Source organism: Chinchilla lanigera, unplaced genomic scaffold (genome assembly GCF_000276665.1).
Source record: "Chinchilla lanigera isolate Chin_1 unplaced genomic scaffold, ChiLan1.0 scaffold00063, whole genome shotgun sequence".
NCBI classification, from domain to species: domain Eukaryota; kingdom Metazoa; phylum Chordata; class Mammalia; order Rodentia; family Chinchillidae; genus Chinchilla; species Chinchilla lanigera.
The window spans coordinates 13,681,901-13,707,988 of record NW_004955464.1 but is presented as its reverse complement, the minus strand read 5'-3'; the positions used below and the strand labels follow the sequence as shown (position 1 = coordinate 13,707,988).

Here is a 26,088-nt window from a genome sequence, read left to right as displayed (position 1 = left end):
TTGGCCTGGATGAGCTCGGAAGGCCTTTCAACCCTGTGTGGCACTGTAGAATAAAACAGATCACAGCCAGAAACTAAGAGCCCAGTTTGTCGAAGGACCCTGTCACATGGGCAGCTCTGCATCCCAAGGCTTCCACCATTATCTGTGGTCTGGGAGCCGCCCTGCTTCGAGCATCTCTGCCCTCACTGTAGAGCCGCCATAGGGTCATCACTTCTTTCTGGGTCTCCAGCAGTAGAAGACTTCTTCTCACCTGAGGAATACTCTGTAGTTTTCAAAGAACTAATGTAAGCCTTCTTTTACTCAGTAAGGACAGATGGAAAGGATTAACCCTTCTTTTATGATAAGGAAACTGAGGCTCAGAGGAGGTTGATTCTATTAAATGAAGCACTTCCAGGATGGCACATCAGCCTCCTGTAGAGACCTTTCGCAAATTGCCCATCCCTACCAGTGATTCTAAAGTTCCCACCCCTCCTGTGCCTACCTTAGCCCCAGGCCAGGTGCTTTAATGAAGTGGAATCTCTTGCATGTTCCTTTAGGTAAGTGCATGCAGACCCACTCATGGGGGAGAAAACCAGGAAGGCCATTCAGGTAGCCAAGGCAAAAGAGGAAATAAAGTCAAAGGTGTTGTTTATGTTTTCACCAGCTTCGGTTCCCCCTCAAAGCAAGAGGGAGGTTAGAAAATAGACATGGAGCTGGGCGTGGTGACACATGCTCATGGTCCCAGCACTCAGAAGGGTGAGGCAGGAGAGTTCAAGGCCAACCTGAATTGCATGATGAGATCTGTCTCAAGAAAAAGAAGAGAAGAGAGAAGAAAAAAGAAGAGACAAGACAAGGCATGGGAGTGAGTTGCTTCTCCAGCTGTTCCGGGACAGAGTGCAGCACACCTTTCTTTCCCTAATCTGTCTCTTGTCTTGTATTTCATGCTCATCTGAGGACACTGGTCTAGCCTCAGCTTGGGACTCCTCCCTTTCCCAGGCCACCCTCCACCAAACTGCTTCACCTGTTCATCACATATGCAAGCTTTCCTTTTCAGGACCTTAGCCAGTATTTCACCCCACCCTCCCATCTCAGTGAATTTTACTGATTCCCAGTGCAAATTTTATCCTCTGGTTCTACTTTCATATAGCCCTCTGCATTTTTATACATTGACTTGGGAGAGTATTTAGTTAAGGGCTCTCTTCCGCCAGGGTTTACGCACCGTGAGAGCTGGTCTCTCACTGTTTGGTTCACTACTTTGCCCCTAGTGCTTATGGGAGTCACTTGGGGACTCACCATGCTAAATGATGAATGGAAGAAGAAAAGGGAAAGGTAGCAACTCACGGAGAAAATGAACAAAATGAAAACCAAGATTTCCTAGAGGTCGGAGGGAGGACTGGCTATTGCTTTCAGATCTGGGAAGTTTCTTAAGAACCCCAAAATGGAAGCCAGCAGGCCAGAGGGCCAGAGGATGAGAGGGTGTGATAGAGGAAGTCTTTTTGGTGAGGCAGGGAAGCAGGCAGCCAATTGCAGCTTTCTGCTTCTATTCAAAGATGCCTGTCCATTTTGGAGCCCTGAGGACGGACGTGAATGAAGAACACACAGAAAAATACAGCCAGTTCTGATAAAGTGGGAAGGGCTCTGCCTGTGGAATAGCCTAGGGTGAGGACAGATCCTGGGGCTTGTGGACAAGAGGAAAAACCAGTGGAGATGGAGGGGAACTTCAGTGAAGAGTTAAAAGGGATAAACATGTCTAGCAGTACACTGAGTGAGGTGAAGGGAGAGGTGGGGAAGACCGTGAGCATGGAGACCACTAATGAATGAAGGGCGGTGGAGATTCATCTTGCCTCCTACAGGGCAGAGATGCTCAGCTCATTTTTTAGATCAGTCTTTAAGAAGAAAAATGACAAAAAGGAATTTGGATAATTAGGAAGTAAATGCAGACTGTGCAAAAATCGTTACTGATAGAAAGCAGGTAAGAGAATACTCAGAAAATGTAAAGGTTTCACAAATCAGCAAGTCAGGGTGACATCCATCACGAGGTATTAAGGCCAGTGTTCTGGGAACATGCTATGCAGGGCGCTGATTGAACCACTTATAATTATGTCTAGAAAATCATAGAAAGTAAAAGGGGCCATCAGAAGCCCAGCAAAGTAAAACGGATGTGACTCCTGTCATCTAAAAAGTGATGCAACAGTCCTAAAAATCTTCATCCACTCAGTTTGAGACCAGATCCAGTGAAAGGGGGGGATGTCTGTCATCTCCAGGAGGAAAATAAAACAGTGACTCTGTGTGTGTGTGTGTGTGTGTGGTGTGTGTGTGTATGCATGTGTGTGGTATGTGTGTGGTGTGTGTGCGTGCGTGTGTATGCATGTGTATGTGTAAGTATGCCTAAGGGCCAAACCACACCAAACAGAATAACACTATGTGATCAAATTGGAAACAGAAAAACAGATGTGTTGTAATGGGCATGCCACAAGTGGCTGCTGTTAAAACAGGTTCAGGTTTTTGCTGGTGGTGTAGGTATGTAAATGGAAACTGCACGGAGAGGAAAGATCAATGGCAGGGAGCGCATTCAGGGCAAGGGATTCCTTCCTGATGAACATTTAACAAGGTCTCCTTTTGGATAAGAAGAAAATAGCAAGTAACTGAAGAAGCTGAAGGGTGGGTGTGGCCGAGGAATAATACAGGAACCCAAAGAAGTCACAGACTTGAGCGGTTCATTATGGGGGAAGGGGCAGGTTGGATCAAATGAACACATTTTAGGTAAAAATCTCCTGCTCATTGGAGACAGTCATAGGAAAGCCCTGGAAGCTGTCCTGATGTGGGGGCTGCAGGCCCCAAATTTGGGTGTGGAGCTCTTGGGGCTGGAAGGGAGGCGACACATGGGGGTGGTTTCAAGCAGTGTGGGGAAGGCCCCTAGGGCACTTGCTGAGCGGGCGTGGCTTCTCAGGGTAATGATTCTAACTGGCTCCACAGCCCCAGCACCCTACACACTTTTACAAGGTTAAAGCAACAGCTTGAACCTGTATGGGGTGAGCATTTGTTTCCTTTCCAGATTGCCAGCTAATGAGGAAAGATTAAAGGAGCTAAATCTGTTTAGCTTGGCTAAGTGACGGCTGAGGCGGCGGGAGTGGAGAGGCATGCTGAGCCTGCCTGCCTAGGCTGGAGTGTGGTAAGTGTCTGCAGATTGCAGGAAGGTGTGACCACAGTGGAGGAAGAGTGTCCGACCCAGGTGGTGCAAGGAGCTCTGCATCCAGCAGTGGGAAGAAGGGCACTGAGCAGCTAAGTGGCCTGAGGGGAGAGTGTGAGAGTTGGGAATGTCTCCGCCAAGCCAAGGGAGGGATCAGGCCAATGGACCCAAAGCCCCAGGCACTGTCCAACAGGCCAGGTTTGGCTGCCTCTTGCTAACAGCATCCTCCACTTTGCTGAAGGTCTTCTCCGGCCCACTGCCCCTGCCACAGCCAGTGCCTTGGGGAGTTTGGAGACCAAAAAGGGCACCCTACCTTTTGGCCTGTAACAGACATTCTCAGCAGCTGGTGTGGCAACCCATAGTTGTTCTTTGATGATGTCTTCATAAGATTCGTCCAAGGCTGTGAGATGAGTCTGTGATAACTCTGCTAGGGGCAGAAAGAACTGCCCCCAAGGGGGGCAAGTGCAAGGCTCAGGGTTTAAGTGTTCCAAGCCTCCCTAAACCTAGGCCTTGGCCCTTGAACAAGCTGGGCTGACTCCCTCGTACTTCCTGTTGGCAATCTCATGGTTAAACACTTAAACAATCTTTCTTTCTCCTCTTTTCTCTCTCCCCCTCTCTCTTTTTCTCTCTCTTCTTTTCAGAGTTGACAGGGGCCAAATAAAGGCCCTTTTAAAAAAAACACACAAAACAATTTTGTTCCTTCTGAAAGTGATGGAGTGAAAGTGAGTGCAGATTATAGGCCTGTGAGGCGCGGGCCTTCCAGACGGGGGGAGAAGCGGTGACATGATGGGAACCTAATGGCAGTAATTGGCCCTGGCTTTGACAGGGCCCATATCACAGCTCAGGAAAAGAGAGATGTTTAAAGTAAAAATTTACACAAAATTATATGTTTTCGGGGTGAAAAAGACTGTTTGGATTTCAGTTTTTTTCTTCCTCTTCTTCCCCCAGGGCATATTTCATGGGTCATCCTCCGCGGTGTGTATGTGTGTGCATGCGTGTGATTGTGTGCACATGTACCCACACACACCCATGCATCTGCCTGCCCAGGTGTGCGTGTCCTATGCCCACATCGTCAATACCTTCTACTTTCCTCCCTTCCTCAAATGGAGGCCTTGGCTAGCTTTGGAAATTTCTCTTTAGGAAATAGAAAAAGCCTAAGAGAAGGAGGGGGAGAAAAGGGCCACTTGAGTTATATGTTAGGCCACCCTTCATAGCTTCAGCACAGCAGGACTATTGGGGCTCAATGTATAGCCAAATGACATCTTGTATTTATCCCTGTAGCACTTAATCCTACATATAACTAAGCAACAGCTTGGGCAATTCTGTCTGTTGGTGGCTGACTCCCACTCCGCTCTGTGAGCCCTCTCAGCGCGGCGCCTGTGCCTCTTGCTCAGTGCCCCCATCCCAGCCCTCGGCCTGGTGCCCAGCACACAGCAGCCTTTCGGTGATGTGTGAAGTGAGTGGCCTAAAATAAGGAATGATACTGGGAGAGCAGCTGTGTTGGACAATCATGCCTTCCTGAGGATAACATGCTGAGATATCAGGCTTTTATCCAGGTACTAGGACACCCAGATAATAGATTCTTCACTGCTTATTGAATGTGGCCTCCCAGAAGGACTTCAGAGGTGGCAGTGAAACTGCAGTAGTGAGTGTTCTTCCCTGGTTTGAGGCAGTAAAGACTTGCTCCATGGTGGACGTCGCCGGAGGCTCCGCAGTCAAACCCCACTTCTTCCTCAATGCTAACAGCTGTTTCCAGTGGAGAAACACTTCCACTGGGGATGCTAGGGGTGCCGCAGGTCCCCCTCTTACCTGGCACTTGGGCATCATGTACAGACCCAAGCTGGCAGTCTATTTCTCAGATTTTTAATTTTTGAACTCTTTGATTGATTGATTGATTGATTGATTTTGTTCTTTTGGAGACAAGGTCTCACTATGTAGTTTGGGCTGGCCTTGAACTCACTATGTAACTCAGACTGGCCTCAAACTCACAGTGATCCTCCTGCCTCAGCCTCCCTAGTGCTGGGATTATAGGTGTGCACCACCACACCCAACCTATTTTTTTAGATGTTTAAAAAAGATGTTGTCTTTCACCAATGTAATAACAAGACCCATGAGTGAAACTAAACTGAATGTTTTCTTCACATGAGCTCAAGGGGAAGGACCTCAAATTGTGGAGTGGTGTTAGAGGTTTCAAAGTCTGTGTTTACTGGTTGCATGTGTACCCTCTTCCAGAACCTCGAACACTCTGGTTGCACAGATTGTTGTGTTCAGCATGGGAGGTGGAGTTTGAGGTCAGGAATGAAGGGCTGGAGCTTGGCTGGGCAGGAGCTAGCCCTCAGGAATAGGTCAGTCGTGCAGAGCAAACACAGAAAGGAAAGCTCCAGCAAAGACTCTGCCAGGGAGTTTGTATGAAGATGGAAATCAGCTGTGAAAGGCAAGTCCAGGAGGTGGGTGTAGACTGAGGGTGTACAGGAGCTGGCCATAGGGATCGGGTCCACATCTTGTGTCTTCCATCCTAACTCACTGTTGAAGAAAATCTCAGGCTACGGATTCCGAGATCACTAGGGAAGCCAGAAAACTAAGTGGATGTTTTGGGGAGTAGAGACAGGCAGCAGTGTCTAGGATCAAATGGAAATGCTAGAGCTGTAGTGGATACTAAGATCAACCAATCCAAGGTCAGTACAATTGAGTAGACAGTTCATGCACTGTACAGGTATAGTTAATATGCTAAGTACTGTGCTCATGCAAAGTGGTAGATGACATGTAAGCGACCCATTGGACATATTGCTGCAGGAGTGGACAGGAAGAATTGATCGCTTATGGTCAGAACATAGATCCTTATACACAGAAGCATTTAGAATTTCAGAACAATTTTTTGGTGCCAACATTTAAGGAATACTGTATTCCAAGCATGAGCCTTGGTCAAGGCCCTTCAGACCTACAATTTAATTTGAGCCATTTCCCTTTATATGTTGTATTGAGTGGAAATAAAGAAAAGAAAATGGCTGATATTTCATCCACAAAATCATATGGATTGAGAGTATACTCTTTGCAATTCCACGGTTCTCTCAACTCTGAGAGTCTAGAGAAATAGCTGAAGCTTAGAGAATTTCCCTTTGTTGATATTTAGTATGCTGATGATAACCTTGTCCTCACACATTACCTCTGTGTAGGATGCTAATATTGTAAATTACATGCATTTTCCTAAAATACAGCCCTTGCACTTGGCTACAGGTGCCTCTGGGTGTCACCTGGCATGCCATTGCTGTTGATCTCAGATGAGACGCTAAAATCTTCAGAGCTGTCTCCTTCTGATGTGATCTTAGCTGCTCCACCATACCTGCTAAAAGGATAGCAAAGGAGCTGTGGATGGCATTTGCTTTTTCATCATCTAAACTTATTGCCTAAAATATGGAATCTCCTAGACTTAGAGGTGATGTGACATGTTTTTAAACAGACAACCTCATTTAAGTTAAGTGCCGGAGATACATAGGTTAGAAACAGTTCCTGCATTAAAGGAATGCCTAGTCTACAGAGATGGGCCAGCCAAGAGAAAATTTTAATATATTATGATAAGTGCTAAGACAAATATAAGGTGCAGCGTCTCCTAAAAGAAGTAAGTTTCTCAGTCAGCAGGGATCTCAGAGAAGGCTTCCCAGAGTTGGTAAAGCTTGGAATGAATCTTTGAGGAGGAGTCTGCCACACAGAGAGAACGTGACAGGATGCGTGAGGGAGTTCAAGCCGAGGGTGCCATGTGACTGTTGAATTCATGGGATTTAAGTCAACTAATCCTGGCCTTCGTTCCTTAATATGTTTAGCAACGCCTAAGAAAGTTGCCTTCCTCATTTCTGTGACAGTTGTGGGCAACGTACCAGGATCATGAAGGCCAAGCATGGTGGTGCACACACCTGTAATCCCAGCCCTCTGGAAGGCTGAGACAGGAGTATCACAAGTTCAAACCCAGCCGGGGCAACAACAACTTAGGAGACCCAGTCTCAAAGTAAAAAATAAAGGACTGAGGAAATTGCTTAGTGTGAAGGCCCTGGGTTTAATCCCTACTAAACTTTTCCCCACAAGGAAAAAAAGTGAGAAAAAGAAAAGCGCTTGAGGAGACACTAAAAAAAGAGTATGAGAATAAAATATAGAGAAGGAAGAAGAGAGAGAAAAGAAAGCAATATTTATTGAATGTCTGTTATGTACCGAGTAGATCTACAATCTCATTTAATGCCATTATTTCCAATTCATAAATTAAGAAAACATGGTTCAGAGACGTAAATGAATTTCTTTACCCTAACTTTAAATTTTCCTCATTGCTTGTCTCCCATTCCCACTCTGATTCTATCTCAGACCTCTCTTTGAAGCGACCATTACCTATTTACCACCAGCTTGGATCTCCCACAGACACTCTGAGTTAACCAGTTCAAAACATTGCTAAGCACCTTCCCACCACCCTGCTCCTTTTCCACTCACCGTAGCAATTCCCCAACCTGCTCTAGCCCAAAAGCTGCCATCACTGCCCGACCTTTCCCTCTTCCTCAGCCCCACAGTCAGTGCACCACAGCAGATCTCAAATGCATTCATTTCTCCGCTTCTCTGCCCCACCCTCCATGAGGCCACCATCATCTACCATCCGTCACTGCTGGAAGAGTCTTCTGATTTCCTTTTTCTGTTCTTGCCACCTCCCATTCCAGCCTCTCCACCTGCAGCCTAAGAGTCTTGTTAAGATGCGTGACCTCTGGAGTCAAGCCCATAACCCTTAATTTGGCAAATACCTGCTCCTATTTAACCTGACCCTCGCTTCACCTTGGGGGTCTTTGCGTCTTACTCAGTCCACCGCCAACCCCCACTTCCTTGCATGGTTGGTTCCTTCTCAACCTTTGGGTCCTAGCTCAAGTGCCATTTCTTCAAAGAACACTTCCCAGTCCCTGTAGGAAACTGTGGTATACATCTGAGTGTACGTTTAGCTGTTTAACGTCTGTCTCCTCCGCTAAGTGTAAGCTGTGTGAGGGCAACACCCTCATGATCTGCAGGCTCCACATCTGCAGGTTCAACCAAATGCACATCAAAAATATTTTCTTAAACAATTGCATCTGTTCTGAACACCCACAAACATTTTTCTTGTTATTATTCCCTAAACAATGCAGTACAGTAACTATTTACATTGTGCTATGAGTAACCTAGAAATGATTTAAGTGTAAGGGAGGACACATATAGGTTCTGTGCAAATACTATGCTATTTTGTATAAAGGACTTGACCATATGCAGGGATGAGATGTTGGTATCTGCAGGGGTCTGGAGCCATCTCCTGAGAATACCAAGAGACAACTCTATGGCTCTTGCTCCCTACTGAAATATCAAAACATCGCATGGCACCAACCCACAGGATGCATTTGCGTGTTCTATTTTAGTAGGTCACATATATTTGTTAAAAGCAGTACTAAGTGAAATTCTACTCTTCAGAATACAGAAGCACTTCAAGTTAAACCCTCCCCTTCCTGCTATCAGAGACCGTGTTCTTTCCTCTTCACTGTACTCTCTTCAGATGGGTGAAATCTATCATGCATTGTGAGGTGCTGTGTGGCAGGCCTGGAGTTTGTTCCAGAGAAAGGACAGAGAGCCTTCAAAAACTTAATCCTGCTGGGCATGGTGGTGCACACCTGTAGTCCCAGCACTTGGGAGGCTGAGGCAGGAGGATTACCATGAGTTTAAGGCCAGCCTGTGCTACATAGTGAGTTCAAGGCCAACCTGAACTGCATAGTGAAACCCTGTCTCAAAAAGAAAAGTGAACTCCTTGAAGATGGAAGGCCATGTTCTCACTGTTGGTCAAGTGCCTGGCACAAAGCAGGTGTTCAATAAATAATAACGGAGAACTCAAATGAGCCAGGAGAAACTCTTGGGCTCCTCCTGCAAATCAGTGGCAGAGGCACTGAGGGGCAGAGGGGCTGCAAGAGCAGACTTGACAGAGTAGGGAGGGGTGAAGGGAAATGAAGATTTAGCTTGGGAAGGACATGCAGAGAAAGACACAGTCATCAACTAGCCTGCTGTGTTTTTAACACAGTGAGAAGTTTGTTCATTCAGTTATTTTTATTTAATCATTAATTTAATCAACAAATAGCTATTTAAAACTTAGTACATGTCAAGCACTATGCTACGCACTGAACATACGACAACAAATCAAAGGCAAGAAAGGAAAATGGGTAAGAAAGCAGATATTAAAATGCAGAATGCTTAGTGCCGTTATCAAAGTCAGCACAGGGTGCTGTGGGGCTTTCGAAGTAGAGGCAGTGAGACTTCCTAGAGAAAGTAACACCTCGATTGCATCCTGCAGAATGAGGATGTAGGTGCCAGTCTGAGTCAAAGCCAGAGAAAGGGTGTTCCAAGCACAGGAAGTAGTGTGCAAAAGCCCAGCAGGAAACGAAAGAAGTGTTCAGAAACCTATAAATAGTGCCGTGCAGTGGGAACGGTAGTGCCGGAAGCAGGGTGCTCTATGCAGGCTGGTAAGAGACCCAGGTTGGGAGCCTCCTTGACATCCTTCCCCTCTGTCTCTCCACACAGAGAATAGACAGTGCCAAAATCAAGCTCAGGTGTTAGTAAGTCACTGTGGTTCACAGAAGGTGTAAGGAGGGAAAGTGAAGAGAAAGTGGAGTTGGAATCGTAACGTTGGGCCAAATTGTTAAGAGCTATATTTGCCAGAATAGAGTAGAGCAACTTCTGGAGGGCGCCTGGTAAGCACTGCAAGGTTCTGATTGGGAATATGCTAGTGGTGGGGACATGATTAGGTCCATATATTAAACATAACTCTTGGCTTCTGTGAAAAATGAGTCAGCATAAATATGACCAGAAGACACCATATTTTCTGTCAAGAAAGCATTCCTCAGATTGGAAAAAAATAATATAGTAAGAAATACTGAGGCCCAGCAATATGTGTGTGTGTGTGTCTGTTGATTGGTCAGTCGGTCTGTCTATCTGTTTGTCTGACTGTCTGACTGTCTGTCTGACTGCCTATAAGAAACTATTACAGGAGACTCAATTCTGATCTTTGTGGAACAACTGAACTCCTGGCGATTTACCTCATCTACCCCGTGGCTGCCTGCTTCTTTGAACTGACACATTTAAGTCTTGCCTCTTATCAATCTTAAAGTACAACTTTAAAGTCAAGCCTTCCTTTTTCCTCTTCCCCCAGACAGACTTAACAGTTCTGTTCTCTGGGCTACATATCACACTGAACACAACAACCCCATTATAATTGTGGTTCTTTCACCTGTCTTCTAAACTAGACTAAACCATCCTCAAGGTCTAATCCAAGGTTCCTGATACCCTTGACATCAAGGTAGGAGTCATGGCAAACAATAGATACTCAATGAATAATAGATTGGAACCTATTAGAATAACGTAAACTGGGATGGTCTAATACTATGAAATTTAATAAATGTAAATTTCTGTGCATGGGTCTAAAACTGCAGCTGCACCAGTACATGATAGGAAAGCAAGGTGATCCATTCAGCAATCATCTCTTGCATATCAAGTCCATGCGGAGTACTGTCTCAACACTAAGGAGACACATTCTTTGCCCTCAGGGAGTTTATAATTTATCAGGATTACAGACTCTGAACAAGTAACCAAATGGAAATGAAATTCTCTAGAGGAAAAAGAGTGCAGTGGAGACCTAGCCTGGTCCAGACATCAGGTAGGAAAAGTGACATACACACTGACTGAAAGACTGCTGGCATTTGCTAGGCCAAGTCCGGGGTCAGGGGCTGAGGGACAGGAGCTGGGGTGAGAGGTGTGGTTTTTGGTAAATCTCAGCTCTATCCTTACTCTTAGTAGGCCCTCCCTGACTTTCCTGCAGTCACATCTCCTCTGGTAGCAACCAGGATTGCTCTACCATTACTCAGGGAGTGCTCATCGTCCCCACCACGCCAGGCATGTGTGAAGAAACCTGTCTGTGCTTATCAGGGTATCTCTGCCCCCGTGCCTAGATTGTACCTGGGATATACAGGAAACACTGAGAAATTCCCATCTACTGAGTGGATGAAAGAGTGAATGAATGAACGAGCAGGTAGATAAATGAGAGGGTGGGCATTCTGGGAGAAAGACCAAGCATCACGGACTGATCTATCTGGGAACATAGTAAGGGTGAGATGTGGTATCTGAGAAAATCTGAGCATGAAACAACAAAGTAAAATGGCTGTAACCTTAGGATTCACTATAGAAAATCTTGCCTCTACTCTGCCCTGGCCAGATCAGTTCTAGGGTGTTGTATTCCTTTCTGAGGGCCACTCTTTAGGAAGGACTGTGACAACGATTTCCAAACATTTCCAGATGGGAAACTTCATCACATAATGGGAAAATCATGGGATTTCTGAGTCAGATAGACATGAGTTTGAATTCCAACCCTAGCACTTGCTAGCTGAATTGGCCAAATCACTTCACTTCTCAAAGCCTCTGTTCCTAGCTATAAAATAGAAACAATAATACCCAGAGTTCTGAAAGCTAAACAAAACAATATACAAAATACCTAATATGGTGCCTGGCACACAATAGACACCCAGTAAGTGTAAGTTCCACATCCATTAGAACGCTAGGCTATTTGAATTAAGGAAGGCTTCTCTTTTACTGAAGAAAAGAAAGACTCTAGTGGAGGAGGGTTGGCAATAACTGAACACAGCACAGTGTTGGGCTCTATGCATAGACAGGGAGAAGCAAACAGAACTTGGTCCCAGGTCTAAGCCAAGAATTTCCCTCCTGGGAAAGGACCTTCTATGCCTGAGCTCACCCTCCAAATAGGTATGTAATGCCTGGGAACCATCTCTGATTCAGGTACACATTTTGGAAAAGAAGAAACACATGGCTTGGTTTAGGATTTGCTCACAAACTTAGACAACCTCTGAAAGCCGGCCATCCACAAATGGAGGCTTGGGCAAGTAGGAGTGTGTATGCATGCGTGTGCAGCCGTGACTGCATGCACACACTTAGGCACTCAACAAAGCCAAAACAAAGCATGTACCCATGCTGGCCTTGGAACTCGGCAGTAATGACCACAGCAGCCCATCCGGTGGGTAGCTTTGGGTATGGAAGGACCAGGAAGGGAGAAGGAAAGGGAGCGATGGGGAAGAACATATGTTCAAAAATAAACACTGCCTCCTGCTAAATGGTCTAGAAAGCATCTGTAAGAGGGGCTCTGGGCTCTGGGGTTTCTGAGGATGGTTAGTGCGGGAATGTTTTGTCTGTCGAGTTGGGGCTGGGGGCTTCCACATCCTGCCCGCTGCCACATCTGGGGAAGTCATCTGTGCTGGGATGATGGCTCCCTGAGCTCTCCTGCTTTAATGGCTCGTGGTGCCGCAAGAAGTGGCCCTGTAATGGCCATTCCAGGCTGCCCTGGGGAAGGGTCGGGGACAGGCCCCAGGCAGCCTGCTTGCTTTCTCCCCACCAGAGACCATGCACCACCTTTTGCCCTCCCTTGCCTAGGTGAGCAGCCTGGGGAGGGGGACTTCCAGCTGTAGGGAGGCCACGGGGCTAGAGGGCTGGGCCTGGAGGGCACTGGGTTGAGTGGGGAAAGAGGGGCCACTCTTCCTGGCTGCCATCCCCTGGCTAAGGCCCAGGCTTCTGTGTCCATCATCGTTTTCTTTCTTCTTCTGGCACAGCTCTGTCTCATCTGTCTGCAAGTGAAGGAGGTTCAGGGTTAAGGGGTCACTTCCAAGAACAGGCAGTGCAGAAAGGGCAGGCCCACCGCGTTTCAAAAGAACTACTTCACCCTGCGAAGTGTGGTGTTAGGGAAGCATGGTATTAGGGAATGGTGTCAAAGGAGAAAGCAAAGCCATGCGCAGAGGGGTTCTGGGGGGCTCCTGGCCTCGCTGCATCCCTCAAGGCCCGAGAGGGCCCCCTTGGTGATCTCTGCCCGCACAACCCACACAGTCCCAGCCTAGACAGTCCCCGGCCGGTCGGGGCCGCGCTCTGCAGGTGCAGACCAGCCTGTGGCGAGGGCATCTGGCCGGGGTGCTCTCATGGCAGAGCCCCTGGCCTTGCGACAGCTCTGGAGAATTACTTGGGGGCACATGTGTAGACACACCTGCAGGTCGCGGGCACTCAGCAGCGGGCTGTGGCTTGGGAGGGGCGGCTGGGCGCCCCTCACCTGTGCCCGGCAGCGGCCCGACGGCCAAGTGCAGGGGAGAAGCCTGCGGGCGGGCGGGGGCGCTTGCTCGCTGCTCCCGGCCAGGGCTCGTAAAGCTGCAGGTGTGAGGTGTTGTTATTTAGTCTAGAGCCTGGTATGTGACAGCCGGGCCCTCACTGCTTCGGACTGCCGCCGCCGCCTCTGCTGGCCAGATAATTAGTCCATTACGACTCTCCCAACTGGGGTGGGGGGGAGCCCACCCTCGGCCCCTTGTAATTCAGCTTCCTGTGTTTTATGGACACGGCTGTGGGGGCAGAGAGAAAGGCGTCCCAAGCTGGGCCAGCCCCTTCCTCCGCTCCCAGCCCCCCCCACCCTGGTTGCTGTGGCGACCAAATGTTACCCCCAGCTTTGTATTCGAACTAATTTGTAAAGTTTTTTTTACATCTCTTACCTGCCTAAAAAAATGAATGCGGGTCGGGTGTATCTCTTCCCCTGTCTTGCTCGCCGTCTCTTCCTCAGCATCTCTCCTCTGTCTCTCTCTATTTTTATTACACGCTTATCGCCTTTTTCCCTCCTGCTTTTGAAATTGATTTCCTTTCCTTTCTCCCCCTATTCAGGACCTAAACGCTGAATGTTCGATATTTCATTTGAGACCGCTAATCGCATTACTGCCCTTGACGTTTTACAGATATCATATTATGGGCGCAAATTTGGCAAATTATTAGCGCTGTAATGTATAGCTTGTCAGAGGTATTTAAGACGCTAAGAGCCCAAGGCTTATCGGGGTTAGCAGAGAGCCCTCGTTGAGCTTTTGAAATGCAGAGAGCCAGTTATAAAACACACTGTGACTCTCTCTTCAGCTGGCGAAAAAAAGGAAAAAAGAAAAAGAGAAAGAAAAAGAAAAAAAAAATGTCACCCGTCTATCAGAGGCTTCCAGGGCTGATAACAAGCAAAATTCTTCTCTGTGGGTTTCACTGGAAATGTGAGAAGCTTTTAAAACATTTCTCAAGCTGTCTAGAAAAGAAAAAAAATCTTTATTGAAAGGATGTAGCAATCTTTTTTACTGTGGCCTATTTATCTCTGGGGAAAAAGCTGTAACAAGAAGATCCCCTACTGGTCATCGGCGTGTCAGGCCTGCCTGGTGTTGGTGCAGGACTTTGGTGTGGGCGCTTGCTGAGAGGGGAGTGGGGCGGCTCATGGCAGGGAGGGGACAGGCTGCGGGCCGCTGCGCACTCCTCTGGAAGGTGGCAACCAGCACACTTCGCCCAGGGCTCGGGGCACAGGAGACGCATCTCATCAAATCCTTTCTGAATGAATAGTTGATTGAAACAACCAACCCACAAACAAAAAAATTCATGGGGCCTTGAAACCGCTACCTCATCTGGACCAGCCGGACTGCACCCCACGCCGTTCACCCCACTGCTGACATAGGAAGGCACTTTGCTGACAACTCTCTGTCTGCACAGACCCTCCCATGACACTCGCAGGCAGCATCCCTACTCTTTTGAAGCTGTGTGAGCCTCTCCACCTTCCTGACACTGTCATCTGCTGATGACATCACCCCTCTGTTCAGCACCTGGCTCAGTGACCCGCCCCGCTTCCCCCTATTCCTGCCTTCATCCCAGAAACTTCAGCATCCATGTGGACCATGCAGATCCTGGACTCCCCTGTTCCAGCATCCTTCACCCCTCCAGCGAAGTCTGTAGGGATACAACCCCACACCCTGGACAGAAACTAATCCTCTCCAAGAAGTTCCTCAACTTAGGACTCTCACTTCCTAGTCAGAGCCTTCTAGCCTCACCCCATCCTACCTTCTTACTCCCACTGAATCTGGTTCCTGACCTCACTTAAGCCTTACCTCTCTGGGCCATTCCTAATCTAACTGACTCATCATCCCCTCCAGCTTCACCTCCTTTCTTACTCAACCTTCACCCTTTGATCAATCCACTTAAAGAGTTTCTCCGTGCAGTTGCCTTACCCTTTTGCCTTTCCATCCCACCTATTTGCCCACCTCAGATCCCGAATCCATATAAATATTTGCTTTCTCCTCTGCTCTGGCCTGTGATGGGTGACTGAGAAATTCACATCACCATTCCAGACTAGTGTCAATTTTAGCCAGGCCTGTCCTTTCCTCTGGCCCATCAGCTCTTCTCTTTCCTGTTTCTTGTAACACCTGTTTTGAACCTTGCCCTCTTAAAAAATAAACATCTCGGGGCTGGGGATTTAGCTCAGCGGCAAAGCGCCTGCCTGGCAAGTGCAAGGTCGTGAGTTCGGTTCCCGGTACTGGAGAAAAACCAAAAAAAATAAATAAATAAAAATAAATAAACATCTCCTCTGCCTCTCTTTACCTCATTCCTGATGGACACCTTCATTTCCTGCATTTCAGAGGAAATTGAGGCCAACAGGCTCAGGGCTTCCCTCCTCAACCTATCCTTGGCCCTGGCGGTCATGTTCGCTGCCTTACACCTGGACAGTTCTCATCCTGCCCCCTGTGCCCATCACTTCTTGAAACCATCTCTTGTATTTTAAATCTCTCTCTTCCCACCAGTGTTACTTTCTCTGCCTTCATATACCCTGAGATCTGCCCCTTGAAACCTTCTGTGAATCTTAACCTGCAGGCCCATTCCTGCCCCAGCTTCCGCCCTCTCCTCACTGCTAAGCTTGTTCTGAGCAGCCTTACTCGGAGTGCCTTCACTCGTCACCTCCTACCCACACGGCCCATTGCAGAGCATGTTCTATCGCACTGCTTCACCGATAGCTTGATCACGTTTCCCTATTTCAGATCCTGTTTTCTTAGCTTTTCCATTCCTTTCTTCAGGTCTCTCTACCGCTTTTCGTTCCTGTTCCCAGCTGCAGTGCTGCTGCTGCCCAGATAACTTTACTTCTCTGTCCATCCTGCCTGTGGTTCCACCGCCCTCTAAACACTGATGACTGCGTGTCTCCGGCTTGCGCCCCAACCTCCCTCCCAAGCTCCATGCCTGTATTCCGGCTCCATATCTCCCTGTGAACCCTTGCAAAGCACTTTGAACTTCACATATTCAAAACTGACATCATTATTTCACCAAGCCTACAGCTCTAATGATCCCCAAGTACCGCCCAACCAAACAGAAACACAAACCTGGCTTGACCACGGTCATCCCCTCTCTCCTTCCCCTTCATCTGTCCTCATCACCTAAAAATGAAGTAAAATCATGAGAGATGGGAAGAGTAGAGGTCTCTTGCCTTATACCCACGTCCAGATAAATTGCAGATGCGCTTCCAGTTTCCCTCTTCTTACCAGTGCCTTTCCTTCTGCTTTCAAACAGCCTCAGATTTCTCCTTTATTCTTGTTTTGTTTTGTTTTTTTCTTTTTTGAAACAGGGTCTCACTATGCAGTTCAGGCTGGCCTCAAGTACACTTTGTAACCCAGGCTGGCCTCGAACTTGCAGTGATCCTCCTGCCTCAGCCTCCCGAGTGTTGAGATTATAGCCGTGCACCACCACACCCAGCTTCCTTTAAATATTCTTTTAGTCTAAGCTTGCAAGTCCAATACTGCCTCTATCTTCTTTCTCCTTACTGATAAACTAGTTCAGTAAGTTTTTTCAGAAAGTTAAATACAAATCACAGAGCCATAGCCAGCTCTGTTTTAGATATGGAGATGCTTCTGGTTCGAAAATGGCTTTTTGGTACTCCTAACTTTCCTCACAGCAGTCCGCCCTGCTCTGTCCAGGGTGTCCTTTTATTCAGCCCAAGCTCGCTGCACAGAACCTGTTTCTCACTCTTTGCTTTTACTTTTTCAATAAACTTTGTCACTGCTACAGAGGAAAGAGAGAGAGAGAAAGAAAGAAAAAGAAAGAAATTTTTAAAAATGAATGAATGAAAGAGGGGCCCCTTTCTTAGCATAAACACAAATGAAGAAGTCACTAAAAATGTTAAAGTACTATACAACAACAACGAAAATGCTGCCATAAGCAAACTAAAAGGTAAGTGCTGCCTGAGAAACAAAGATGTGCGGTAAATATAGTAGAACATTTTATATCCTTAATACATAAAGAGTTTTTACAAATCAATAAAAGGTACTAATGGCAATATAAAATAGAGTAAGGCATGAGCCTGCAGTTTATAAAAGAAATATGAAAATCTTTAAATTAATATAAGTGGTACAAATAAAATAAATGAGAATATTTTTGTCTATGCTAATTGGCAACTTTAATGTTTTTTTAAATTCAGTGTTAATCAGGGGAGAGTTGTGCAGGCATTTTTACATACTATTAGTAAAAACATATATTAATATAACCTTCCTAAGAAGCAGTTTTGTAAAATGTAGCAAAAGGTTTAAAATATTCATGTCCTTTATTTTAGTAATTCCCTTCTTGGAATCTATTCTAAAAAAAAAATAATTGGAAATGTGGTCAAAGATTTATGCATAAGGATAATCATTTCAGTATTATTTACAGCGAGGACAATCTGAAAACAGCCTAAATGTTTGACAAGAGGGGAAAGATTAAATAAATTATAGCATGATCTTATGTGCAACCACAATCATGTTTTAAAGAATAAATCATGTTTTTGAAGACTATTTTAGCAGAAATCCTTAAATCATGTTAAGAAAAAAACTATGCACAGATAAAAAGGAATTGCACTGATATATTAATAGTGGAATTATAGTCACTTCATTTCTTTAGAGTTTTCTTGGTTTTCTAACTTATGTACAAGGGATATTTATTAGATTTTGTTTTGTTTTGTTTTGTTTTTGTCTTGTCTTTTTGAGACAGGGCCTCACTGCAGAGTTCAGGCTGGTCTTAAACTCACTTTGTAGCCCAGACTGGCCTTGAACTCACAGTGATCCTCCTGCCTCAGCCTCCTAAGTGCTGGGATTATAGTTCTATTAGTTTTATAAGCAGTAAAAATGTTATTTAGGAAAAATAATTTGATTATATAATCATCATTTATCCTGTAATGCTGTCCTTCTACTCTGCTGATCTCATTCTATTCCAATCCTCCCTCACACCTCCTGCCTGTGATCTTCTGAAAACACAGATGTGACTGGGTCCCTCCCCTGAGATTTCTCCCATGCTTCATGTAATCTTCAAGCCAAATTCAGGGTCCTCAGTAAGCTGCACTAAACACTTCACAGTCCAGCCCCAAACTATTTCCTCAGGCTCATTTCCCACATACCTCGTCTTCGCGGGCACATCCTGCTTCTGCATGATTCCAAGGCTGTGCACACCTAGTCCTTCCACCTGTTGTCCTTTTATTTCCCTTTTCCATGTAGTAAGAGGATTTCCTCAAAACCCAACTCAGTGTCACCTCCCTGGTGAGAATCCCCTTGTTGCAAGCATTTAGTTGTTCTTGCTGACGTGGCCCAAAGCACTTGCGGGACCTCTGTCAAAGCAGTTAACCCCGTGAGACTGTAAGTCCTCAGAGGCCAAAGTCTTTTCTTCTCTTTTGCTTATTTTCTGAGCACCTAGCAGCTAATGTTTAATGACTGTTCAGTGAGTGATTACACTAAGGATTTCTGACTCTTGCCTTCCAGTATGACAGAATTGGAGGGAGAGAGCCCCGATAGCCATAGCATTTCCCAACAGAAGAGCCCTCAAAGATTATCCAGGGACTGGAGATGTAGCTCAATGGTAGAATGTTTGCCTAGCATGCGTGAAGCATGCACTCAATCCCCCCAAAAGATTATCTGACCCTATTCTCCGTGTTTGAATTCTCTCTACTAGGACCAATTATCTAGTCTGTTTGGATACTTCTTATGGAGTAAGCCCATCTCTCTTCAAAGCAGTCCTTCCTCGGGCATCCTCTCATTGTTAAATACTTTCTTAAAATGAACCAGAATCGGGGCTGGGGATTTAGCTCAGCAGCAAAGCGCCTGCCTGGCAAGCGCAAGGTCATGAGTTCGGTTCCCGGTACCAGAGAAAAACCAAAAAAAAAAAAAAAAAAAGAACCAGAATCAGGGCTGGGGATTTAGCTCAGCGGCACAGTGCCCGCCTAGCAAGCGTGAGGTCATGAGTTCAATTCCTGGTACCAGAAAAAAAAAAAAAAATGAACCAGAATCTTATAATAGGCCTAAATTAGCTTAACTTCCCCAACTGTTCTTGGCTTTCCTCATGGGGGACATAAAGAAGTTGGCACTCTCTGCTTTTATCAGCCCTTGGTAAGTCTGGTCTTTACAAGTCTGGTGCTGAGTCCCCCTCCCTGGCGGTACTCTTTCCTACCCTTCGAAGTTAGAACAGTTGATCACTATCTCAGCTATTATTAGGTACTGATGGTTCATAATAATGTCTTACATAGGCAAAAACTAAATGGCTTACAATAGACCTTCACATATAATATCGTTTTGCATTCTCAAAGAATGGTGCCCACCAGCCAGAAGTGCCAAGCCAGTACAGAGCAGGATGAGCCTCTTCTTGCCTTCCAAATGCTACTGAATGTCGCACGAGTTGCTGACTCATAAGGACCTTACTGACTAAAACCCCTGCCTGGCTGAGTCATGTCTCTTTCATCTTGTTCTTACATTGTTGAGTTTTCATATCTAATTTCAGACTTCTGCATTTATTGTTGTTGTCTTCCACTAACACTTACTGCTCTCCTACTATGTACCAGACAGAGGTAGGTGCCACATATGTGCATATATTGATTTATTTTATCATGCTATGATATTGATATGTTTTTTCCTTGTTAAAACTGTGGGTGGGCACTATCACTTCTATTTTATAGGTAGGGAAGCCGAAGCTGAGAAAGGTAAGCAATTTTCCCAAAGTTGAATCAATAGCTATAAGAAGCAGAATTGTTTTCTGATTTCAAAACTCATGCTTTTTCTTCTTCTCTTTTTAATTATAACAATATACCTTTTGAGGAGGAAGGAGGAATAGGATGATATGACTTGATCTTTTTTTTTTTAATTACTGTGAATTTTTTTTCTTGATATGACTTGATCTTGTGTGACTGAGGCTGTGTTAGGAGCACTGCATTCGTGATCCCACTTAATCCCTACAACCATCCTTTAACAGGCATCAGCAGTCTTCTTGCTGTCTACTAACAGCTGCTACAAATGGTGACAGCCGAAAACAGGGGGACCTCCGAGGCCCTCCATGACTGGTCCTTGAAGACCTTGGACAGCAATACTTCAGCAAAAGCAGCTCCAGGCCCCAGTGGCATGGGAGTGCAGCTGCTGGCTCTGTAGGCCTCAGTCACAAGGGACAGTCCTGGGACCTGGTCAGCTTCCACTTGCTTCTTCAAGGACTAGACAAAAAGGAAGAAAAAACTATGCCAATGAAACAAAGGGCTTTATATATCACAATCACTGGGGCTGCCCCCTCTCCACTGGTCTTGGTGGGGCCTGTGTTAACTTTCTGTTCTGTAACAATGCAGTGGTTGTGTGTTTTGGCTCAGTTTTGGAAGCAGTGGTTTCTTTGGAGCCTGTGGCGAGGCAGCACATCATGGCAAGGAGTGCGTGGTAGAGCACAGCTGCTCATCTCGTGACCAGGGAGTAAAAGAGAAGAAGAAGAAGGAGCTTGGGTCCCAGGATGCCCTTCCATCAGACACCCCCAGTGACTGAAAGAGCTATCAATAGGTCTCACCTCTTCAATTTTTCACTACTTCTCAAAACACCAAGCTGAGGATTAAACCTTTAGCAGGTGGGCATTAGAAGGGCACTTATGGCACCAATTATAGCAATGCCCAAAGTCCACTGAAGGCTCTAGACCACTGGCATGCTGGTGTGAGTCCCGAGCCTCTCCACGTTGGTTCTCCCAAACTGCAATAAGAAAAAGCATGTATTCAGTGCTTACTCTGTGCCAGGCTCTCTGTAAGCAGCTGAAACTACAAACAATAAGATACCTGCCCTTAAGAGGTTCAAAAGGTACTGACTGATACTGAGAGAGGGGTGAGTATAAGACACTTTGGGCACATAAGTGGTCCCGTGTCATGTTTGGGGTGATTATCAGAAAAGGCCCCTACACGATATAATGTCTGACCCAGGTTAGGAGGAGGTAAGAGTAGAGGAAGTTGATGGGCATCCCAGCCAGAGGGACCAGAATGAGCAGAAGCAGAGAGATAGAAGTATTCCTCATTAAGAGGAACCAGACCCAAAGCGCCATTGCAAGGGCATAGACTGAGGGGCAGGGCATAGGAGACGAGCCTGACGAGAGTAGTGCCCGACACAGAAGGTCCACTGAAGGTCTGCGGGAGAGTGCACCTGACTCTTGTCTCATCAACCCAAGCAGTGATTGCATCTAAACCCCAAACCCTGGGGCTGGGGATTTAGCTCAGCGGCAAAAGCACCTGCCTGGCAAGTGCAAGGTCGTGAGTTCAGTTCCCGGTACCGGAGAAAAACCAAAAAAATAAATAAATAAAAAAATAAATAAACCCCAAACCCTGTGGGACTCTGACAAAGTACTGGTACTTAGTCTGACCTAGAAACAGGAATCATGGCCAGCCTATGGTTCTCTCCTTACATTTGGGGACTCTGAAGTTTCATAGTGAGGCGGTCATTCCTCTGTCACCATCATCATCATTACAGTGCCATCATGATAACCCGATCCTACAGCTTGGAACTGTATATCAGGGAGAAGTGTGATCCTCAGCCTAATCTCTGTGGCACATTAAAGCCTGGTCACTTCTCTGGCCACTTGGAGTTTGATCTGGACAAAAGGCATAGGGAACTTAAACAACAAGGAGCATTAGCTCTTCAAGTGGAGATATTATTCCAAGGGGGGAAAAGGTGAGCTATTAGGTTGTCCAGCTTGTACATGACCAGGGACAGTTACTACCTCTCCTGCAAGATGAGCAGTGCTTTCTGGCCCCAGGGAAGAGATGGTGGTACAGAGCAGTGGCTTCATCACCACTCCTGTGTGAGGAGAGGCTCTGGTGTACCCTTCCTCAGAAGGCCATTTCCTCTTGGAATTTTTGTTCCATTACTGGTGGTTGAACCACACTGAGCAATATCCCCAGCACTTTTTAATTTTTTTTTTTAATTTTGAGACCAAGTCTTGCCAATTTGACTGTGCTGGGCTCAAATCTGAGATCTTCCTGCCTCTGCCTCCCAGACTCTAGAAAATTTGTAGGTAGTGCTTGTTACTAATAGTCCTTGCCTTGTTCACTATTAATTTATGAATTAGTAGATCCACTCTTGGTCATATGGTGAGTGTGGTAGTTAGACATACATCCCCGGCCTCTCAAGTTAACTCAGAGCACGGTGGCAATTTGCGGCCACCTCCTGCTACAGCTGCTAGGTAATTGTAAGTTGACCCTCACTCACCGCCCTGTGGGAAGTTGCAAAGGGCCCAGTGGGCTCCCTTTTGAGAATTGGTGTCTTTCACCCTTTAGCTCATTCGTGACAGCAGGGCTGCAGGGAGATGGTGATCTGCCATGGTGCAGGCAGCACAGAAGAGGCCTTCCTGGGAGATCACACTGCAGGCACTGAAAATTCTCCTCAGCCAGGGAGGAGGAAGAAAGGGCAAAGAAGCATGGCACCACGAGGTGCTCTTAGACTCTAGCACAGGAAACAGAGGGGCCTGCTGTTTCCCATCCCAGAGCCTGGGCTGTGGTTGCCAGCGGTGGACAAGGGTGCCTTAGGAGGTGGCTAAGATCAAGGAGGCCGCAGAAAGTCACAACTCCCTCCCCTGCTCCTCGAGAGCCTGGCACTCACTGCTGGTGTTTCTAAAGGCAGTGGTGAGTACCAGCACAGAGGCAGAAGCCAGGATGTGTAGAAGCTCTTCCCCAGGCCAGGTGCCTTCACGAGCGTCCCTCAGGAAACTCCTTTGTGACGAGGCCATGGCGAGGTGCGAGCCTTGAGTGAGGCTCCTTGAGCAGGCTTTGGAAGGTTGAAGCAAGTGGTGCAGACTTACAGGACCCTACCACACAGCCTTGGGTGGACACAGGCCTCTATACCGGGGCACTGTGGGCTGCCCCATAGGCTGAGGCCTGGTGCCTCCAGGGCCCGGAACTGCAGGCCCGCAGCCCTCCTCAGCTCTCGCCCTCCCACCTTCCTCCAGAGCTGTGTGTGGAGATGGGGAAGGATGGATCCCGTTGCTTCACTCTCGTGAAATGGCGCATCAGTAAGTGCTACTTAAGAAAACACATGGTCTGCCCCTCGAAAAGGCCCCCCTCTGCTGCCGCTGCCACCAACACCTTTCTTTATTCCGCCCAAACCTCACCAAGGGGAATTCGAAACAACTGCGGTGATAAATCCGCCTGCAGATAATTGGCAAGAAAACAACACTTGTGCAGTATATAACGTTTTATGGTTGTTTCATGTACTTTATTATAATACTAATGAGCAGTTATATATCAGGAGCTAACTGCACGCCGGATTAGCTTGTTAGCATGATATGAAATGGCAGAGCAAACAGTCCAGGCCCCTCGCTCCCTGCATGTCTCCCCCACCCTCCTTTCCTACCCCTCGGTCCCATTTGCACTCAGTAATTAGTATGCAAATTAGGCCCTGGGACCACACAAGTTCTAGTATATTACAAGGGCTTTATTATGCTCTTGTGAGTACATGATGGAAACGGCCCATGACAGTGTTTATCTCACTACCTCTCTCTTGCCTTCCCCTTTATCTCTCTCTCCTCTCTACCCCTCTACACACACACACACACACACACGCACACACACACACATACACACACCTTCCTTAGCATGGTCTACCACCAAGCCCTCCCTGTATCAGACCTCCAAACTTGGTAGTAGTTCACTAGGTCTTCCTGCCTCTATTTTAGACATATCCAGTGCTGGAAAGCCTGCGCCTTCTGGAAGCCACGGTTCCATTCCAATTGTTTGCTGTGTTTCTTAATGTGTACCGGGTGTCCTACATCCCTTTAGGAATCTGCTGAAAGTCATAAACTCTCTTGGGCAAGAAAAATCCATATTCACATACACAGCATCATATATTTGGTTTTAGGAACCTTAAATCCATGCATAGAGGGGGATTCATAGGCTTTCTTAACTCATTGAGCCAAAATTTTGCCTTTCCTTAGTTCTCACTTTGGGAGTATAGTTTTGCCCTTTGAATCTCTTCACAAGGAGTCTCTTCTCTTTGCTTATGATAGACTGGCTACTACTTAAGAATTCCTAACACATTTCTCAAATTATTCTTTCCCTAAATTTCCCAATCAATGATCACAAGTCGTGGTTTCAAGACATCTTTCTAGCCAGGCATGGTGGCATATACTTTGTAATCCCAGCTCTCTGGGAGGCTGAGGCAAGAGGATTGCAAATTCAGGCCCAGCCTGGACAATTTAGCAATTTAATAAGACTTTATCACAAAATAAAAAATATATAAAAGGGCAGCTGGGGAAGTGGGGATGTAGCCCAGTGTGAAGGTCCTGTTTTCAGGCTCCTCTATGGAAAAAAATATACGTTAATATATCTCATGATACACTCTCAGTGGTACCTTGGTCCATGAACAATTTTGTTTGCAAACAGTATTTGGTTCTCAAATAGAAGCGTTTGGCAAAATTTTGTTTTTGTTTGCAAACTCTGCATCAGATGACAAACATGACCAGGGCCAGCTTCCCCACACAATCACGAACGTGGTCATGTTTTCCAAAATTATAGAATAAGTTAAGCTCATGAACTGAGGTACTGCTGTGTATACCGTTCTCTCCTGACTGCATCTATCTATCCTAGTATCACCATCCTTTGGCCATGATGAACGAAGCCTGAGTGAGGGCACAAGGTTCCCATGTGCTTGTGGTGTGACCAGCCCTCCTTTGTCCTGTGTGCTGTATTTTTGCTGAAGTGGCCAAGGTCTTCAGAAGTCTTTTGGGTAACATCAGTTCACTTCCCAGAACTCCCGGGTCTCCTCCCTGTGAATTCTACTCAAGGCATAACTTGTCCAGTCTGCACTTCTAGAATTTGCATTTTTTAGCCTACATGTAGAACAGTTACTTTCTCTGTTATTAGATTTCATTTGTGTTCCAACTTGCAGAGGTGCTCTTTGAGTCCCAGTTCTGTGCTCCATTTTGTTGGCTGTCCCCAGCTTTGTCTCACTGTAAATGTGTACTGGGTGTCCCGCATTGTCCATGGCTTCAAGTTGTTGATTAAAAGGCTGAGTAGGACAAAGAACAAAAATCTTGTCATAAGTCACTAGAGCCCTCTTTCAAACAAAGATCAGTATTCTTCGGGTGTGTTTATCTGGGCAGAATCTACCTAACTTTCTCCTACCTTCCCTCTCACTCTCTCTTTTCTGGTTCGCTTACAATATAAATTTATTTTCAAACACCCCAGCCCCAGGCATGATACCATAATCTATAATCCCAGCAGTCTGGAAGGCTGAGGCAGGAGGATCAAAAGTTTGAGCCCAGCCTGGCAATTTAGAGATTTAGTAAGACTCTTACCTCAGTATGAAGAAGGACTGTGGCTGTAGCTCAGTGCCTGGGTTCAATCCCCCGTACTATTTTTTAAAGAAACTTAAAAACATCTCCCCTTCACCCCGTGTCTCCCCTTAAACTATCCCCATTTTCTCCTTTGCTTTTTAGCCACATTTCTTGAAAGACTCATACACGTTCTCATGTTCCATTTAAATGTGGACTGACTGGCCTGGCTTCTACAGACCGCACCACTCTAATTCAGCTGTTCCCACTAACATCAGTAACAAAACCCCAGAACCCCCAAATCCTGAGGCCACTCTTCTGTCTTACTTTCTTTCATTTCTGCATTTGGCACTAAAACTCCCCCGTCTTGCCACAAACCCAGGACGTGACTCCTCTAGATCTTTCCTAGCACTCTGAGCGTTCCTGCTTGGTCTCCTTCGGCAGCTCCTGTTCTTATACCTGCCCCTGAATTCATCAGCTTTCCACATGTAGTTCTGTCTTCCTTC

The 26,088-nt window shown here is 46.3% G+C and overlaps 1 protein-coding gene and 1 long non-coding RNA gene across 9 annotated transcripts in view; one reads left to right on the top strand and one right to left on the bottom strand.

Moving 5' to 3' along the window:
- The window catches only part of Rnf220 (ring finger protein 220), a 215,439-nt gene that overhangs the window by 87,278 nt on the left and 102,073 nt on the right, over positions 1-26,088 (top strand). The window lies entirely within an intron of this gene.
- LOC102013267 lies at positions 11,930-18,627 on the bottom strand. Of its 2 annotated transcripts, none has more exons than XR_263217.1 (3): positions 18,438-18,627; positions 16,399-16,452; positions 11,930-12,828 (listed from the first exon to the last, which is right to left on the bottom strand). It is a non-coding gene; the product is annotated as an uncharacterized LOC102013267 (long non-coding RNA). The 2 variants fall into 2 exon arrangements; XR_001236689.1 differs by lacking the exon at positions 11,930-12,828 and adding an exon at positions 13,755-14,587.